Source organism: Triticum aestivum, chromosome 4D (assembly GCF_018294505.1).
Source record: "Triticum aestivum cultivar Chinese Spring chromosome 4D, IWGSC CS RefSeq v2.1, whole genome shotgun sequence".
NCBI lineage: Eukaryota > Viridiplantae > Streptophyta > Magnoliopsida > Poales > Poaceae > Triticum > Triticum aestivum.
In genome coordinates, this window is record NC_057805.1 from 76,217,756 (window position 1) to 76,238,452 (window position 20,697).

Consider the following 20,697-nt stretch of genomic DNA (forward strand, 5'->3'; position numbering starts at 1 on the left):
CATTTTATTGCAAAGCCTCTTTGGCATAGTTGAGGGGGACATGTGTCATAGCGCTAATAATTGAAAGTAGGATTCTTTATTTTAAGGTTGAAGGACATAGGCGCATATGCTCCCGGGATAAACAATAAAGTTGAAACAAACAGAAAACAAATTAAAACCTCTGATTTTTGTACATGTTCATGTTAGTGTCTAAACACAACTTGTTTTTTGCAAGACAGGTCACAGTACTTGTGTTTTTTTTTTCATAAATATTTACAAACAATCAAAGGACATAAATACATGCCTGTTTATTTGTTTGAGCTTAAAAAAAAGAGCTGAGCATAAAAGGAATTATGAAGTTTTTCTTGTCATGCCTGAGCATATGCTCCCGGGAGCTAAGTTGAATTTCCAAGAGGCATTATAGTCTTCACTAAAAGTTGGGGACCGGGATGACATAGGGTGAAACATCAAATATTCCTTTCATTATAAATATAGAGTATAGTGTACACAAATACTCCTGTCGCCTTGGGAAATTGCTAAAACAAAAGAATGATGAAATGAAACTAATACAAACAATCCCCCGCAAAAAAGAAAAGAAAAAGAAACTAATACAAACAAAACAAGGAATAAACATATTACATTGGAATAGAAAAGCTCCAACATTTATCCTTTTGGATTTTGTTCTCAATATAATTTTCCTTTGCCATTTCTGTATTTGCACACCGAATTTAACACAGAAAAATTGAGATGACACTTTGTTAGCTAGGTGCAAAGAAGTCATGGTCTTCTAGATAGACTTGTAAGAGAGATTACTACGTGCACGTAGGTGGCTGAGGTGCCACCAGGTGTCTAGAACGGAACGGTTTTAGGAAAACGGGCAACAAATTCCCCTCGGGGACGACAGGTTTCTTTTTCCATTGGATTCTGTATCATTCGTAATCTTTGCTTTCACTCCACAGCGATTGCACCACGGTGGTTTTCACTGACAAAAGACACAGAGAAATAGGTGCTCACCTGAAAGAAACAAGCTATTCAGTGCCGACGAAATGGCTTTGTGCGTGCTTCCTGTGTCGAGTGGGCAGATGTGAATTATGTTATTGTTGGATGACTTTTATTTTCTAGCCGTGTACATGTACAGTTCGTTGGTTCACACATCACGCGTATAGGCTTATTATTTGCCAATGTATGTCGGCTCACATATTTTTTTTCAAAACGGAGGCAAAAGATTTGCCTCATCGATTAATTAAGAAGAAGAGAATTGCCCAGTTAATTAACGGAAAACCGGGCGAAAACCGATACATATAGACCACATGCGGACTACTCGTTAAGAAAGAAACCCCCTAACCCCACGGTCAACCCGGCAAACATACATAACGTGCAACAACCACAATCCCTCCTCGTGCTACTTCATGTCTGTCGTCGAGGCCTGTGTTGTTGTCTGTCTCTGGGAGTGTAGTCATCGACGAGGTTGTGACTCCAGTGCTGCAGATTATGCCCGAGCTGCAGGAGCGTTGTGGCGAGCCCACTTCACCTCTTTCAATGGTGCTTCCGAAGAAGACGGTGCATGTGATGTCTGTGGGTGACGAGGTTGATGAGGTAGGTGCTTTGGCACCTAATTTTGAGGCGCCACTACAGGGTTCATCTCTGCCATATGGGCAACTGGAGGCGCGAGAGTCCATCGTGTCGGTGGTACCTGTGGCTGATGATGTTCTTGTGGCGGTATCTGTGAGGGACAAGGTCGCGTCTATCGGTGCCGAGGTTGATGCGGTAGGTGCTTTGGCACCTCATTCTGAGGCGCCGAAGTCCATCCGCCCGCCCGTCTTTGACCGTGAAGATATGCTGGCACGTATTGACGAGGCGGTCTTCAAGAAGAGGCTTGGCGGCTTGCTCGCCTCCTTGGAAGCAGCTAGCCCTGGGTCTGGCAAGACGATTGCTTGCCTTCTAGTGGAGGAATCTTCTACACGCAAAATCAAGAAGGTGAAGAAGGCTCTCAGGAGCATAGGCAAGAAGAGTGACACCCTTGGTAAGGTGTCCGTGGCTGCTTAATGGATGATTCTCAGTCTCTTCGACCATCATGTCGGCTCACACATCATTCACAGTGTACACCTACAATTGCTCCTAGTACTTCAAAAACAACCAAGTTTATGTAAAATTACAACATCTACAATACCAAATAGAGGAAATAGGACAATGTAGTTCATGGCGATTCTAAGCCTAATGATACCGCTCTAGCACTATAGTTATTGAAAGTTTGTTCTGTAAGGGCATCTCCAACGCCGACTCTCGAACCACCCGCAATTGTCGGGACCATGCAGTCTGAACGTATTTTGCCATCCAACGCGGTCCTCATCAGTCCGTTCGGCGATCCGGGCACACCTTTTCCCGTAAACCGAAGACAACCCCCTTTCCCGCGCCTGCGCGCTTTACCGCCCGAAGCCAGCTGCCTGAAGCCAGGTGGGGAAAGAAGCCATGTCGACGGAGGCCGGTGCGTCCGCAACCACTGCGGACAACTAGGAAAAGTAAATTATGAGAGGCCGCCGCCGCTTGGGTCCCACGAAGGCCACCGCCACCGCGTCACCGGGTTACACAGACGGTGTCTTGCCCGGTGAGCGGGGGCGTAGACCACGGCGACCGTTTTCGCCCGCCCAAAAATCAACCCCGATCCGTGCTTCACGGAAGCGAAGTGAGGCTATTCTTCCCCTCTCGCTGAAGCATATCCCTCCAGGGCATCCGATGGTCCAATGAACGGGCTGCCGGACATAGGAAAGACATGTCGTGTGAGTGGCGATCCGCCGCGGCCGGCAGTAGACTAGTTTTACCGCAGCATGGTATAGTTTAGTTAAAATATGCCTGAAATATAAACGTTTTCATCCGGTTTGAATGAAAATCATCCGGTTTGCATGTAATTCGTCTGGTTTGTTCAAAGCCAATTTGAAATGTATGCGGATAGCATTGGATGGCCGGCACCTGCATCCGTGACGCAGACTGGCCTCCCTATCCACATACGGATGCCTTGTCTGGTCTACGGGTCAGCGTTGGAGATGACCTAAACTTGGCTAAACATAGAGAAGTTTGACTTTTGAAAAAATCAATACAATTTCTTTTTACGGGTGAAAAATTAATATAACCATTTGCAACGGATCGAGTACATAAAAATGCCAAAGCATGCAGCAAGATCTGTTTTGCATGCTTATGTGTACCAGCAAAATTCAATTGAGATGACACCGTCATGATTAGAACATTATAAAGTTAGTACTTCTGAAGAAACATGTACTTGGTTGGTTTTTGTTTTCTTGAGCGAGCACTTAGCTGGATTAATCTTCCATGTGATCGCGCTTTAGGACAGGCTTTCTCAACCTTATAGCAACACTAGTAAGAAGCCCGTGCTGAGTGCATACATATTCTTGTAGATCAATATCAATATTGTCCGACATATATTTTATATTCACCATATTCTAAATTTTGATAACCTTTAATTTGATTTGAGTATGGATAGGGGAAGAAAAAGAAAGTTTTGACTCAATTGAGATTCCTGCAAGACTGATTTAACTTGATTGAGTTAATGCATGACATGATTTAAAAAAATCTATTTAGTTTAGATTATTTCAAGTTACTATATTCATGTTGGTTTTTATCTTGTGCGGCATCGGTTAGGGTTATCAAAAGAAGGAGAAATACTACTCCGTTCATTCCTTTATACAAGGCCACAAACTCATATTACAGGTACCAAGATAAAATTTAATGACTCCTCTGCAAGTCAATTTTTCTTTTCGTTAACTGGGATCATTAATACACCACAAGCATGCAACGAATGAATGAGAAGGAAGTGGCCGAGTGTCATTATGACTACATGCATGTAAGTATTAAAAAATTGCTAGTACGAGAAAACATTATTAATTTTTGCCTCGATTACAGTTGATGGCCTTGTATTGATGCAAAATGTATTTTTGATTGTGATCTTGTATAAGTGAATGGAGGGAGTATGTGAATACAGCTGGTTTCCTGTTGCCCTTTAGAGACGCACGAGGTTTGACATGCATCAATTAGCCAGCGTTTCAGTGAGAAAATCGTTGCGGTGTGGTGGATTATAAGAAATCAACGCATGTTCCCGTCTGGACTCCTGTACCAACTCACCAATGCCCGTGCACAGGTGAGAATCAAATCAAAGCCAGATATCACGTGAAATCTGTGACATCAGTCGACTTGATCAAGTCGTGTTTATGTGCGTCGCTCTGTCATTCCGCCGCACTTTCGATTTCATGACATGCGCATTCACATAATCTAGGGCGAAATATGTACTGTGATCACCTTGCACACGTGCATTTTACGGAAATGCGTAGCTCTGACCCTCTAGATGGATATCTGATAAAATAATTAGCAGCCTGTTTGAGGATTTCTCATTGCTTGTCCATCGTGTCTTCAGATTCGTTATCAGATTGGGTGCGGAACGGTCTTTATTTCATGTATTTTACATAAATTCATTACAGCTTACAACGTACCAAAGGAAATCGAACCGCAGGGGTGAAGCCAGCAAAATAATTTGTAATTGTCTATGTCATTCTCCCAAGTATACGTGTCATGTGTAAGAGCACTTTGTTACTTGTACGTAATAGTATTAGTCCAAAACCGTTCATGTCATTTGACACCAATGGCCTTCTTTTTACGGCAATGACTTTATGTGGTAGCTCCGTCCATGTCGAACCAACGTGCTTTAGTTAGAAAAAAGCAAAAACTCTTCGAATGTGCTCGGGGGATTTGTTGCTGGTACTATTATGGGCATCTACCTTTTTCAGCGGCGCACTTTGAAATTCATATGCTTTATTGTTTGGGACTCGGTTTATAAAATAATCAAACTCAAAGAAACTTGAAAATATTTGTTTTCTTAAAGGATGATGTACCCATAACCTCTGCATCTGGAGTCTGGACTATGCATGCAATCGTTTTATTAATTATTCATAAAGACTTTACAAGGTAATACATCAATAAGTCTGAAGCCATCATATTGACAACGCCTGTTGCTACTCTTATCCCCTTGATGAAGGAGTGCCGAATGTCCGAACCTAATACCAAACAGACATTGCACCAAAGTCAAACATCTAAAGCCGGATGCCCTATCCAAGCCACTACCTGGACTGGGTCACACACCGGTGCGGCACACTCCCAGTGAGCACCACATGCACACGGTGCAAGGGCCATCACCTCCATCTTCCATCGATCCATCCTCAGAGCAGAACTGATGCATCGACATTGCCATGCCTCTCTGCCATCGACGCCACCACGACGCCAGACAACGTCGCCCTCCTGTGCGAATCCGTCAACCCCATCGAACGTCGAGCCTCCACTGCGCCACGCCGCCGAGATCCGCCATCATCGATGCGGAAGATGAAACCCCGCTCCACCTCTGGGCCCTTCTAATCAGCACCCGCTCCAAAACGATGCCCTCAAGAGGGACAACCGCACCGTAGTTTCCGTCATCATCCGATCTGGGAGACCGAGATCCAAGGTTTCCCCCGAAGCAGATGCCCCCTGGAGGAAGAGGGGCACGCCAACTGCAACTGCCCACGAACACAAGCTGTGCCCACCACCACTTAGCTCTCACGACGGCGCCTTCAAGAAGGACACGACGCCATGAGCGTCGTCGCCGCCCTAGGGTTTTCACCCAAGAGACTGTGGAGTGGGAAAAGGTGGGGCGGACCTGAACGGCGTCTCTAGGAAGAGAAACGGCACCCTCGGGCGTCGTCGCTGTCGCGGCCGACAGGAGCCAACCAAGGAATTATCCCAATCCGAATCCCCACCTCCCGCTCTGCCCCAACTGGTGACCGACAAGCAGCACAACCATGTCCGTTATGACGGAGTGCACGAAGCGACGATTGGAGGAAGAAGCAGCACGGCGCCGTTGGCCGCCGAGGCAACAAGCCGCAACACCAACCCGCCGGTGGATCGCCGGCCACCCGACCCGATCCCTGGCAGCCCGCCCGCCCCGCCATGCCACCGGACAGGGAGGCCATCCTAGGGGCCGCCGCCTCGGATCCAAGGCCCTTCTCCCTAGATCGAGAGGAGCAGCGCCAACACTACCCACCACAGCCGTCATTAGGACGCCGACTGGGCGCCACACCATAGTAGTCCAGATCTGGGCCGTCATGAACCAGAACGGCGCCGCCGCATTCCAGGTCGGGGTCACACCCTCGAGCTAGGGACCCCGTGCCATCCTATGACCCGCGAGAGGGAGGAGTGCCTCCGCCGCCGCCGTCGTACGCACAACCCGGCGCCGACCACCGGCGGCGACGGAGGGGAGGGCGATGAAGGAACGGTGACCCGACGGCTAGGGTTGGAGCCCCTCGGTCGCCCGCGCGGGGGCGACGGAGGGGAGGGGGTTAATTGGTCGATTAACCTGCTGAAGTCTCGTGTCTTAAATTGAGGGAGAATTTCACTTTCCCGGCCTCTGCACCAACTAGAAATGCACATGGCCTTTTAAGTATGAGTACTGAGATTTTTAATCCCATTTATGCACCGAGCCTAGTCCTCAATGAAAAATGTGTGAGTACCAGGAAAGCCTAATCCTCCTGAATAAATATGAACCTACTCGCCCGAGTGAGAATTTGAACCCAGGTGTTGGGTTTGTACATCCACCCCCAACGAGTTGAGCTAGGCTCGCTCCCCATTTGAAAATATTTGTGGTTTCCAAAAATGTGGAACGAATCATGTGATACTTTTTGTTAAGTGTCTTGTTGCTGCCTGGAATCGTTTGATAATTGAGGTCACTAAATCGTCCTACTATTTTTTTTGTACTTGATTCATCATATATGTCGGTTGATCAAAGAGGTCGGGACAAAATTTCCTAAAAGGTTATGTAAGGCGTGATGTGTGCGCCATCACTTTCAAGAAAGCGACCCTGGCAGCCTGGCTGATCTCTAGTTTGAAAATGGGAACACAGCTGCATGCAACGTGGCAAACTGTACATAGCCTCGCCTTCAAAAAACATGGCCTCCAAACACCTGTTCGGTCGCATGTGATGTGCATCCGCATTTGGATTGGACATTTTTTTTCGAAGTATTAACATGAATATTATTAATGCCCTAGGTGTTTTCCTTTTCTTTTGCTACAGCGAAGATGACACTGAAACGTACAGCTGGCGATAGATTAAATCCACTGACTTTCATCTATTCCCACTTAGTCCACGCAACGATTAACACCATGCATTTTGATGGGTGCCAAGGTGTGGTTCTCATCCTTCTTCTCCCCTTTTCATCTTTGAAAGTCGTAGCTGAAATCGAGAGAAAGTCCATTCCATTGTTCACGAAAAAATGTCAGAGCTGAACGACCTAGGTAGTACACACGACCAGGTAGACTCACCACCCGTAGTATGAGCAAGCCTAACTAAAGTCCTACTAGGTGTTTATAGCTAAATGATGATATATGCATCTGCAAATTGTAGGTGAAAAATATGTCTATTCGTGACAGTAGCTACAAATAAGCATATCTTTTGCCCAAGTTTTCTAGTCTCCGCCTTTCCAAAACTGTGCACATCAAACGCAGTGGCGATTCTTCGTGTTAGCTGTGGGGTCTTTGAGGAAAACAGCTTAAAAACATTATACACTTACTGTACATTATGAAGAATCTTTTTAAAAAATTAGCAATGACCCAACAAATTCTTGAGGCTGGCTTGGCCACTGATCAAATGTACATCGCCAACATATAATGAATAAAATTTGAAAATTTCTGAAAAGACTCGAGTGTTTTTGTTTTCTCGCGCACCTGTGAACGACCATTGGCACTCATGGTTACAGGGCCTATGGATGATCACATAACTTACATGAGTGCTGAATCATATGAAACGCAACTTACATGAGTTCTGAATCAGATGAAACGCTCCACGAGGTAAAAAGAGTACATTGGTGAGGTTAGGACTTGAACGGGAAGGTTCAATCGATGGCTCATGGGGCGCCGACGTGGTGGTGGTGGTGGTGGTGCAGCCAAGCTGAAGTAACCCGTTTTTATTTCCGCGCAGGAGAGCTTCTTGCCCCAGCGTTGCATTCTTTGTTCACGAGTCTAGATCACCTTGGCCACTTTTAACACATTTTGTGGATGGGGTGCTTCCCTTTTAATTCTACCGTCCTTTTTCAAGCAAATGTATCCATCGTATCATCTGCAATCTAATAAAAGCAGGATCTTGGCAACATTCGTATTGCGCAAGCGTTAGCCCACTGCTTTTCCGTGTGTGCTTTCATCAAAGTCAATAACCTTTATGCAACTAGCCAACCCATTCTGCACTTGTTGGTATGTCCAGCCCATCATCAGCTAAGATTTCGCCCATTTAGGGAAATGGGACCTCCCACTTATGTCTACTAGTAAGTATAAAAATATCCTGGGTCACACTACTCTTTGGAACTACTCTGCCCTTTTGCCTCTGGTGTAAATTCATGGAGCCAAGTATAGCCTTTGGAACTGAAGAATTCAGTAGAAATCAGTTCCATGTTGTCCTTTCATCCTTCTTCCAAAGGATGGAGCTGAAGAATTCAATAGGAATCAGTTTCACTTTGCATTGGGTCTCTTAGATGCCACCCATTCAAAACAAATTCATCCGCTTTTTCAGACATGTGTGACTTTAATTTTTTAACTAGAATGATCCTATTTTTAACCCAAAAATTTATATGTGTATATTTCATTATACTAACACAAGAGTGATTTCTTTTCAATTTTTGGGTTACATGTTTCTTGCAGGACCTTGTGCAAGGTGAAAGCACATGTAAAACATAGTGTGCCAAGTGCCGATCTACTTCATGCAAGGTGTAATAGACCCTTCTAAAATTATATAAAAAAGGGAAATAGCGTGCTACCGCTGGGGATAGTTGCTCCCTCTAATTACAGTAGGATTGATTGCTTGGGATACATGCTACCATTGTTTAGCGTCTTGTCAGTTTGGTGTAACCATAGAGTTAATAAAGGTTTTTGCGTGTAGTCAAACATCAAAAGCTCATATTGAGTCTAGTAGACAAAGTATCTCTATTTGTTGTGAATCCATAAGAAGATATGACGTGCGTCTACGCATACATAGCTAAGATGCCATGAAGTGTTTTTTTTAAAGAAGATATGACAAGGTATCTTGAGAAAGGTCTTACCCACATTTTTTTCCGAGAGCACGCGGGAGATCTGTGTGCCTACAAAAAACTTTTAACATCTACATTATCAAATCAATACAGATTCGTGCCATTGAATACATTTTCACATCATATATATTTGTTATGGTAAATGTCCATATTGCTTTCTATAAATTTTGGTCAAACTTTATAAAGCGATTTTTTTGAAGCGCTGACCGTAGAACAATTGTTCTACGAAGATCTGAGGGGCAGCAAATCTGAAGATTTTATCATTCCGGATAGACCAAATCCCCCAACATCCCATAATCACAATATCCAGAGCTATATCTTGCGGCAGTTGTTGAAGAGCCAACTGTATGTCATCCAGAACCGAGGTTCCTCTTTTCCTATGGGGAATAATTCTATCCCAGCATTGCAATGCAAAAAGGCAGTTCCAAAATAGGTGCAGCATCGTTTCTTTAGAGTTAATCTGCACAGAGTGCACAATTGTAGCTATCTAGGTGCATAGATTTTTGGTGTAGCAGATTCCTTGTGTTGATACTGTCATGAAGAAGGAGCCATATGAAGATTTTGTGCCTCAGTCTGTAGGATGTTTTCCAAATCCCTCTGAACAAAGTGTGTATTGTACTGGGTCCCATCATATGTGCATACATCTTAATGGGAGAGTATCCTCTGGTTGCTCCTTTTACTGACCAGCTATCAGTATCTGGCGAAACAAGTCTCTCTTGCAAGTATCCTCGGAGAAGGTTAAACTGCTGAAATGCTTGCTGAGACATGGGCGTGTGAAATGTGCAGTCAAATCTGGTGTATTGAGGATCTGTTGCAGTGAAATAGAGCTGTTGGTGTTGAAAGAGCATAGTTCAGGGAATTTTTTTATGAGTGGTTGGTCCCACCAGCAGTTTGACCAAAAAAAGTGTTGTATTTCCTAATTTTGCTTTGCAAGAGGCAAATTCTTTGTATGTAGGCAAGAGTTTAAGCAAAGATTTCCACCAAATTGATCCCACCAATCTCTCTCCAGGTAAAGTGTTGTAGTAGTATGTTTTCCAAATGATATTCACCCAAGGGATGTTCTTGTTATTGAGGAATTTATGAATATGCTTCATTAGCAGAGCTTTGTTGTGTATCTCAATATTCAAGATGCCCAGCCCACCATTTTCCTTGGGCTAATAGGCTGTGTTCCAGGCAATCAGAACTGTTCCTCTGTCTTGAGTACCATATTTCCTCCAGAAACAGTTTCTGAGGTAACTGTTGAGTTGATTCACTATAGTCACAGGGATCATTAAGGAGCACATGAAGAAGATAGACAGACTGGAGAAGACTGATTTGATGAGGGTTAGCTTGTCTCCACTAGATAATAGAATTGAGCATCCAAGGAGGCCGTTCTCCACTCTCTTCAGTAGTGGAGCCCCAAATATTGGAGAGGTAGAGTGCCAATCTGGCATCCCATTAAATTAGAGAGTGAAAGCCTCTTTTGATCTGATGTGTTGATGGAAATCATTGTAGACTTGGAGCAGTTCACTTCCAGGCTAGTATATGCAGCATAATGTAACAACAGATTCTTGATGTTATGTAGTTGTGTTGCATCTGCATTTGCTACAAGCACTGGTACAACGAGCTGCTATACAAACAGTTTTTAACCCCTTTTCGCGAAGGCATTTTAAACCGTTGCCTTGTTAGTGTGCGCGATAGGGGTCCTTCCCACACGACCCAGAAACCGTCGGGGATAGGCCCTCCGGTCACACACGCTGGGCAAAATGAGCTTGTGTGCGATCGGGCTAGCCATCGCATACAATTATACATGCCCAATAGTTTCCGTTCGTAAGTACATCCCACAAAGTGAATCCTAGATAAACGTTTCCCTTCGTATGTACATCCCACACAGTCAATTCAAGGAATATGTTTCCGTTCATATGTACATCCCACACATTCAATCCAAGAAGTAGGTTTTCGTTCGTATGTACATCCCACACGATGAATCCCAGACAAACATTTCTGTTCGCATGTACGTCACACACAATTTTCCCCATCAAATCGTCTGTGATAGCGTTGCCGTTGCAGACGATATTAACAATTTTATCGTTTCCATTATTGAATGCATCACGCTCGGTGCGTAGAAGAAACTGTGTGGCATAGGCTGTCCATCACACACACTTTTTTATGTGGAAAACGTTTGAGCAAGGTGGCCTAACGCAAATAGTTTTCAAGAGGAAGTCATGTGTGATTGTTCATTGATCCAACATGTTTTCTTCCTAGAAACTGTGTGGGTTGTCTGAGGTCATCGCCCACGGTGTTGTCTCAATAACCGTTTGCAATAGAAAAACCCAATAAGCAGGCTAATTGGCATATTATTAATAATCCATTTATTAATAAAAATTGAAAATTCATATTAAGCACATAATATATTTCATTTTCGTATTACAGAACCATGATTTCACAATTGAAATACATCAGAATAGAACATAATATAGCTTCAGCACTCAGTTACACCATATAGGCATATAGCTAGCTACCCCATTACACAACTGCACCAGCACCAAGTTTCACATGCAACATCTATAATCTTTGGAAATTAGCATCATGGATGGTAGATAGACAGATGCATCTCATCTGGAAATCTGCTGAAGCGGACGGCGAATATTGAGCCTTCATTGATGTTGAAGGTCCTTGCAACTTTAGGCCAGTGCCTGTGGATGATTGAGCATCCATCCTTCGTCCTCTTGAGGAAGACTTCAATATTATACCGTGGGTGTTCTGTGAATACCTCCCTCGCCTCCTGACCATACTGGTGATTTGAGAGGTAATCATCAATGAACTTCTTTGGAAAGGCTTGAAAACAACGATATGCATACATATCTTCTCTAAATTTGGAAATGGCGCAAAGGAATAAAAAGGACAAGGTAAGAGTTAGTACCATCCTATAGTGCACTAATGTTTTCTTCATTGTGCAGACAAAGATCTTGTAGTTTTTCGTCGCTAGTTTCTTTATCCTAAAATCTTTCTGAGTTTCTTGACTTGACTGATATTCATGGACAACTCATTTCCCCATATGCAAAATGGGTCGAACAGTGGGTCAAAACCTCTAACAGCAGGACCTACATGTGCAAGACCAAATTGTTAAAAACCTAAATATTAGAATGGTTCCTGCAATTGCACAATAATGTGCTATTAGAAAAAGGACCATGCATGTGCAAACCTCGATTGTAAACCTCAGTGCTTCCCATTGTTTCCCTGCAACGCATATAAGGTAGTTATTCATCAGGTTAAGTGAGAGTTGGCATATCCTACCCCTTGAGCACTGCGTTGGTTTTCCCTTGAAGAGGAAAGGATGATGCAGCAAAGCAGCGTAAGTATTTCCCTCAGTTTTTGAGAACCAAGGTATCAATCCAGTAGGAGGCCACGCTCAAGTCCCTCGCACCTATACAAACAAATAAAAACCTCACAACCAACGCAATAAAGGGGTTGTCAATCCCTTCACGGTCACTTACGAAAGTGAGATCTGATAGATATGATAAGATAATATTTTTGGTATTTTTATAATAAAGATGCAAAGTAAATTAAAAGGCAAAAAATAGCTAAGTGTTGGAAGATTAATATGATGGAAAATAGACCCGGGGGCCATAGGTTTCACTAGTGGCTTCTCTCGAGAGCATAAGTATTACGGTGGGTGAACAAATTACTGTTGAGCAATTGATAGAATTGAGCATAATTATGAGAATATCTAGGTATGATCATGTATATAGGCATCACGTCCGTGACAAGTAGACCAACTCCTGCCTGCATCTACTACTATTACTCCACACATCGACCGCTCTCCAGCATGCATCTAGAGTATTAAGTTCATAAGAACAGAGTAACGCTTTAAGCAAGATGACATGATGTAGAGGGATAAGCTAATGCAATATGAAATAAACCCCATCTTGTTATCCTCTATGGCAACAATACAATACGTGCCTTGCTGCCCCTGCTGTCACTGGGAAAGGACACCGCAAGATTGAACCCAAAGCTAAGCACTTCTCCCATTGCAAGAAAGATCAATCTAGTAGGCCAAACCAAACTGATAATTCGAAGAGACTTGCAAAGATAACCAATCATACATAAAAGAATTCAGAGAAGATTCAAATATTGTTCATAGATAAACTTGATCATAAACCCACAATTCATCGGTCTCAACAAACACACCGCAAAGAAGGTTACATCGAATAGATGTAGCGACCAGACCTCAAACCGTCTAGTCTCTGTGCATCAGTGTCATCCCTGGATCGGTAATGCTGACACGCACAGTACTTGAAGGATTTATAACTGAGTAGCAATCACACACTTATTACATCGAATGTCTCAAAAGAGAACTTAATACAATAAATACGGCTTAAGGCCATCTAAAATGATAACATCGGAAGGCTTGGAAGATAAAGTGAGTCCATCGACTCCAACGGCATCACTGAGTATAAGACCACGACCTATGGCACCTTACTCGTCGTCTGAAAAGTCTGCAACATGATACATTGCAGCCCGAAAACGGGTCAGCACATGGAATATGCTGGCAATGTAACACATAGAGAGTAATGAACAGAATAATGCTATCACTACATGCATATTTGGCTAGTGGAAAGCTCTATGGTTACAGTTTTGCGAAAAGCCAATTTTTCCCTACCACAAAGGAATAAATTTAACTATCATGGTGGTTGTTAAACATTGAGAAGGTACTTTCAACTCAATCCCAATTAAGAACGTGATTAACCCAATCAAATTAAATTAAGTAACATGATGATGATATTCACATGATAATCCAAGAACTAGATACTCAAGATGTCCATAACCGGGGACACGGCTAACCATGATTAGATTGTACACTCTGCAGAGGTTTGCGCACTTTTCCCCACAAGACTCGATCGCCTCCGCTTGATTTCTCGCATTACATGGTGTTTGAGAAACGTATGACCGAGACACAGTCTTTCAGAAACAATACTCTTTACTCCGGGTGGACAGTTACACCTACTTTCCCCTACATCTGCTAGCCCACCTCTTCAAGAGGTCATGTAACCTACTCAACTATGCTAGAGCCCATAATAGCTTGTGGCTGCACACGGAAGTTTCTAGCATGAAAAATCTCAAGATCCCTTTGAGTCTGGGTGGCGGTCCATAGGATGATCACACGGGTACTCCGGGATATCCAAAAATACAGGCAACACTGGGTTCTCCAGGTGCCTCAATCCACCCAGATGTAAATTAAAGTAGCCACCTTAAGTTGAACCATTAATTAACAATCTCACATCTGTCATGGAAAAATTCACTCAAACCCAATCCACATCTACGAGCATAGCATAGCAATATAAGCAAACGTAGAAGTAACTCCCAATGGTCTGATATAAACAGGGCAATAGGTACTACCTCATCTACTTCCCAAAAACCACATTTTAATCAGATCCTAATCATGAAATAGTTTGAGGATTGATCTAATGCAATAAAACTGGGTGGTAAAGAGGTATGATCAAAGTGTTACTTGCCTTGCTGATGATCCGTGAAAACTAGAGACTCGTAGTAGCACGCTTCGCACTCCGGGTACTCTATCGCAAACAAACAATACATACATAAGCAATCAAGCAAGGGTGCACGGGTAAAACTCATAAATAAGAGATCTAACCAGAAAGTTCAACTTAAGAACTCCGGTTTGCAAAAAGAATCAAATCGAACGAAGCAACGAAACTCAAACGGCGAAAGAAACAAGCTTCGTTTACTAATCTGGACCTAAGTCAAATTTTACAGTAGCAAAAACTTGTTTGAGTTGGTTAAACAGAAAGAGGGTTTCGAGACGAAACTCTAGGCGCTTGAATCGCCTGATTCCGATAAACGAGCGCAAAGTTATACTAAAACGAAAAACAGATCTGAAATCGCGATCGAAAATAATCGCGGAAAATCCGAGAAAAAGAAAAACTGACGAACAGACTAACGAACGAACGTTCGTTGTCTGCGGTTAAATGACGAAAACCGTTCGTTAAAACGAACGTACGGACGAACGTCCGCGAAATAGGCTAAACCGAAAAAAATAAAACCGATCTAATAAAAAAATAAACTGGGGTTTCAAAAAAAAAACCCACGGTTTTCTGAAGAAAACCGGCGACGGCGCGAGGTGGCGGCGTCGGCGGCCAGCGGCGACGGCTAGGGTTTCGCGGGGCGGGCGAGCGGCTCGGGCTGGGCTGCGGGGCTCGGCCTCCCGGCTTATAAAGGCCGGCCGGGCCAGAGTCCTAGCCGGACACGGCCCGGTAGGTCGGTTCGTTTTTTTTAAATCGAACGTGCAGAAAAAGAAAGAAAAGAAATACTAAACGGGCTCCAAAAATCCCGAAATAAATTTTCCCCGTCCTCTAAAAATAGGCCGGACAAGATGAACATTTATTTGGGCCTAAAATGCAATTTTGAAAAACACGTATTTTTCCTAATTCAAATAAAATCAAATAAAACCCAAATAAAATCAAATATTTGTTTTTAATATTTTTCCTCCAATATTTCATTATTTGTGGAGAAGTCATTTTATCCCCTCTCATATATTTGATATGAAATATTTTCGGAGAGAAAATAATTAAAACAAAAATAAACCCAAATATGAAAATAATGAAATCCCCAACTCTCTCCGTGGGTCCTTGAGTTGCGTAGAATTTCTAGGATCGCAAAACAAAATGCAATAAAATATGTTATGCATGATGATCTAATGTATAACATTCCAAATTGAAAATTTGGGATGTTACAAACCTACCCCCCTTAAGATGAATCTCGCCCTCGAGATTCGGGTTGGCTAGAAAATAGGTGAGAGTGGTCCTTCCGTAGATCTTCCTCTCGCTCCCAGGTGGCTTCATCCTCGGTATGGTGACTCCACTGAACTTTGCAAAACTTGATAACCTTGCTGCGGGTGACTCAGCTGGCATATTCGAGAATCTTGACTGGTTTCTCCTCATAGGTCAAATCGCTATCCAGCTGAATCGTTTCCAGTGGCACTGTATCTCTCAGTGGTATCTCAGCCATCTCTACGTGGCACTTCTTCAGCTGAGAAACATGGAACACATCGTGAACTCCCGACAATCCTCCGGGCAATTCCAACTTGTAAGCAACTTCTCCCATACGCTCCAAGACTTTGTATGGTCCTACAAAACGTGGCGCTAACTTTCCTTTAACTCCAAAGCGCTTCACTCCTCGAAGTGGTGATACTCGAAGATAAACTCCGTCTCCGACTTCGTAAACTGTCTCCTTGCGTTTAGAATCCGCATAACTCTTCTGCCTGGACTGGGCTACCTTGAGTCTATCGCGAATCAACTTCACCTTCTGTTCAGACTCTTTAATCAAATCTGGTCCAAACAACTGGCGGTCTCCAACTCCATCCCACAACAACGGTGTCCTGCACCTCCTTCTGTACAGAGCTTCGAAAGGGGCCATCTTCAAACTGGACTGATAACTGTTGTTGTAAGAGAACTCTACATACGGCAAATTGTCGTCCCAACTAGATCCATAATCTAGCACACAAGCTCTCAGCATGTCCTCCAAAATCTGATTGACTCTCTCGGTCTGTCCGTCTGTCTGTGGGTGAAAGGCTGTACTGAACTCTAGCCTGGTACCCAAAGTTTCGTGCAATTGATTCCAAAACTTTGAAGTAAACTGGGTTCCTCTATCTGATACAATGGTCCTTGGAACTCCATGCAGACATATGATCCTGGTCATGTATATCTTTGCCAACTTAGCACTTGTAGAAGTGGTCTTTACTGGGATGAAATGAGCTACCTTCGTCAAACGATCGACTACAACCCATATCGAGTCATAGCCTGAACGAGTCCTGGGCAATCCTGTGATAAAATCCATGCCTAGCTTATCCCACTTCCATTAGGGTATCGGCAATGGTTGTAGCAATCCTGCTGGCTTCTGATGCTCTGCCTTTACTCTCTGACATACATCACAAACTGCTACATACTCCGCAATATCCTTCTTCATTCCGGTCCACCAGAAACTGTCCTTTAAATCCATGTACATCTTGGTATTTCCTGGGTGAATCGAATATGGTGAATCATGGGCCTCTTGCAAGATCAACTTCCTGATCTCTGGATCATTGGGCACATAAATGCGGTCCTCAAACCATAAGGTATCGTGCTCATCCTCACGAAATCCCTTGGCTTTTCCTTTACTCATCCTTTCCTTTATCTCGGCAATTTCCTTGTCTGTCTTCTGAGCTTCTCTGATCTTATCCATCAAAGTAGACTGAATCTCCAATGCTTCTACATAGCCTCTCGGAACTATTTCCAAACATAGTTCGCGAAGATCCTCTGCTAACTCCTTGGGTAACTCTCCGGTCATGAGTGTGTTGACATGGCTCTTGCGCTCAACGCATCGGCTACTACGTTAGCCTTCCCTGGGTGATAATGCAATCTCATATCATAATCCTTAATGAGCTCCAACCATCTCCTTTGCCTGAGATTCAACTCCTTCTGCGTGAAAATGTACTTCAAACTCTTGTGATCCGTGTACACCTCACAATGGTTTCCGACGAGAAAATGTCTCCACGTCTTCAACGCATGCACTATGGCTGCTAACTCCAAATCATGTGTAGCATAATTCAACTCATGGGGTTTAAGCTATCGTGAGGCATATGAAACAACTCTTCCCTCCTGCATTAGCACTGCTCCAAGTCCTCGACGAGAAGCGTCGCAATATACTTCATAATCCTTGCGTTGATCTGGCAAAATCAACACTGGCGCTGTAACCAAACGTTTCTTCAACTCCTGGAAACTAGCCTCACATTCCTCAGTCCAATTGAATTTGGTGTCCTTCTTCAACAACTCCGTCATAGGCTTTGCAATCTTCGAGAAATTCTCGATGAATCTCCAGTAATATCCCGCGAGTCCAAGAAAACTCCGGATTTCTCCAACTGTCGTGGGTGACTCCCAATTTGTCACAGTGTTAACCTTGGTGGGATCTACTGCTATTCCTTCTTTGGATATAACATGTCCAAGGAATCCAACTTCCTTTAACCAAAACTCGCACTTGCTGAACTTGGCATATAACTGATGTTCTCTGAGCTTTCCAAGTACCAAACGCAAATGTTCCTTATGCTCTTCTCCATTCTTCGAATAGACCAGAATATCATCAATGAACACTACGACGAACTTATCCAAAAACTCCATAAACACTTTGTTCATCATGTTCATGAAATAGGCGGGTGCGTTAGTCAGGCCAAATGACATAACGGTGTACTCATATAGCCCATACCTTGTGGTAAAAGCTGTCTTGGGTATATCCTGCTCTCGAATCTTCAACTGGTGGTATCCTGATCGCAAATCAATCTTGGAAAATACTTTAGCTCCTTGTAGTCGGTCAAACAGATCATTGATCATCGGCAGTGGGTACTTGTTCTTGATTGTTACTTCATTCAATCCACGATAATCAACAACCATCCTCAACGATCCATCTTTCTTCTCCACTAGAAGTACGGGTGATCCCCAAGGTGACGAACTTGGGCGAATATATCCTTTATCCAGTAACTCCTTAATCTGCTTCTTAATTTCTTCCAAATCCTTAGCGGGCATCCTGTACGGTCTCTTAGATATTGGCCCAGTGCCTGGCAAAAGCTCAATCAAAAACTCGATGTCTCTATCCGGTGGCATGCTAGGCAACTCCTCTGGAAATACTTCAGGGAAATCCTTCACCACTGGCACTTCCTCCTGTACAACTCCTGATAAGGAATTCACTTGAGTACTCTTCGGCACATGCCGGGATACATACTTAATCCTTCTTCCTTCTGGGGTAGTAAGCAAAATTGTCTTACTGGCGCAATCGATGTTTCCTCTATACATCGATAGCCAATCCATTCCCAAAATCACATCCAAACCTTGCGACTCCAAAACTATTAGGTCTGAGGGGAAAACATGCCTACCTATGGCCAATGGCATCTGAAAAACATCCTTGGCTTGCCATATACTCTGCTCCTGGCGAGGTTACTAACATAGGTGTTCTAAGAACTTGGTGGGCAACTTAAACTTATCCACAAATCCCCTTGATATGTATGAATGCGATGCACCAGTATCAAAAAGAACGATTGCAGTAAATGACTTAACCAAAAACTTACCTATTACTGCATCAGGCTGTGCTTCAACCTCCTCCACATTAACGTGGTTCACTTGTCCTCTGTTGAAAGGGTTCGGCTTCTTCCCCGAGCTTCCATTGCCATTTCCATTCTTAGCTTCCGGACAATCAGTGGCATAATGTCCAGTCTTCTGGCACTTGAAACAAGTAACGTGGCTTAGATCCCTCTTGGCTGGGGTTGATGGGTTGGTACGGGTTTGTCCGTTGCTTCCTCCGTTCCCATTGCCATTCTTGGGGCCACTATGATTGTGCGAGCTCCCTCCATTGTGATTGTGACCTCCATGGTTATGCTGAAGGTGTCCTCCCGAGTTCGGGGTAAAACGAGGCTTCTGGTGAGCTCCTGTACTGTACTTTCCTTGTCCATACTTCCTCTTACGACTCTCAATCTGCTGCTGCTTCCCTTCAATCATGAGAGCTCTATCTACCAACTCCTGGTAGTTGTTAAAAGTTGCCACCATCAACTGCATGCTCAGCTCATCATTCAGTCCTTCCAGAAACTTCTCCTGCTTAGCTGCATCCGTAGCAACGTCATCTGGGGCATAACGTGCTAACTTACTGAAATCCTCCACGTATTGGCCAACGGTACGTCGTCCTTGGCGTAAGTTGCGAAACTCACGCTTCTTCATGGCCATAGCTCCTGCTGAAACGTGGGCAGTACGTAAAGCTTGCTGAAACTGGTCCCATGTGATAGTGTCAATGGGGTGAGTGGCTGTGTAATTCTCCCACCATGATGTTGCGGGTCCATCAAGCTGATGTGCGGCAAAACGCACTCTCTCCGCATCTGTGCATCCTGCAGTGGTCAGCTCCCTTCCAACCTTGCAGAGCCAATCATCTGCCATAATCGGCTCGGTGCTATTGGAGAACACCGGCGGATGCAGCCTAAGAAAACGGGCTAAGTGATCAATAGGTGGTGGTGGTGGGTTGTTGTTGTTGTTGCCTTGGTTCTGAACTAGTACTTGCATCAAGGCATTCTGCTGCTGAATCAATTGAGTGATCTCCGGTGGGAAAACAAATCCGGTGTCGCGTCTCGGAGGCATCTGATGGGTTTAGAAAAGATGAGAAAATAGGATAGAATGAGGTCTAGAGGGAAAACACTACCCATATGCACATGAGACAAACACAATCATATCAATCCAATTAATTCAAACAAGGCATATAATCGATCTAACTATCGTTACAAAGTGCTTGGACTATACTATATACATGGTGGAATACTACTAGTAATTCGGTGGTCTACTAGAAAAATTGCTCAGTCGAAGACTCCATGATATCTGCTCCGGCTTCATCCTCCCAATCATCATCACTGGGGTCCGAGTCGGTGTCGTCGATGATGATGTAGTTCTCCGGGCAAGTAGAATCGTCATCATCTCCTCCTGGTGCTGGGTCTCCCATGAAAACTCCTAGCTTCTTTATCAGGTCGTCATTCTTCTCCACTAGTGTGACGATTTCCTCCATATAATCCTCGCGTGTAGCCTTGAGTTCTTCCTCCAGTTCCATGATCCTT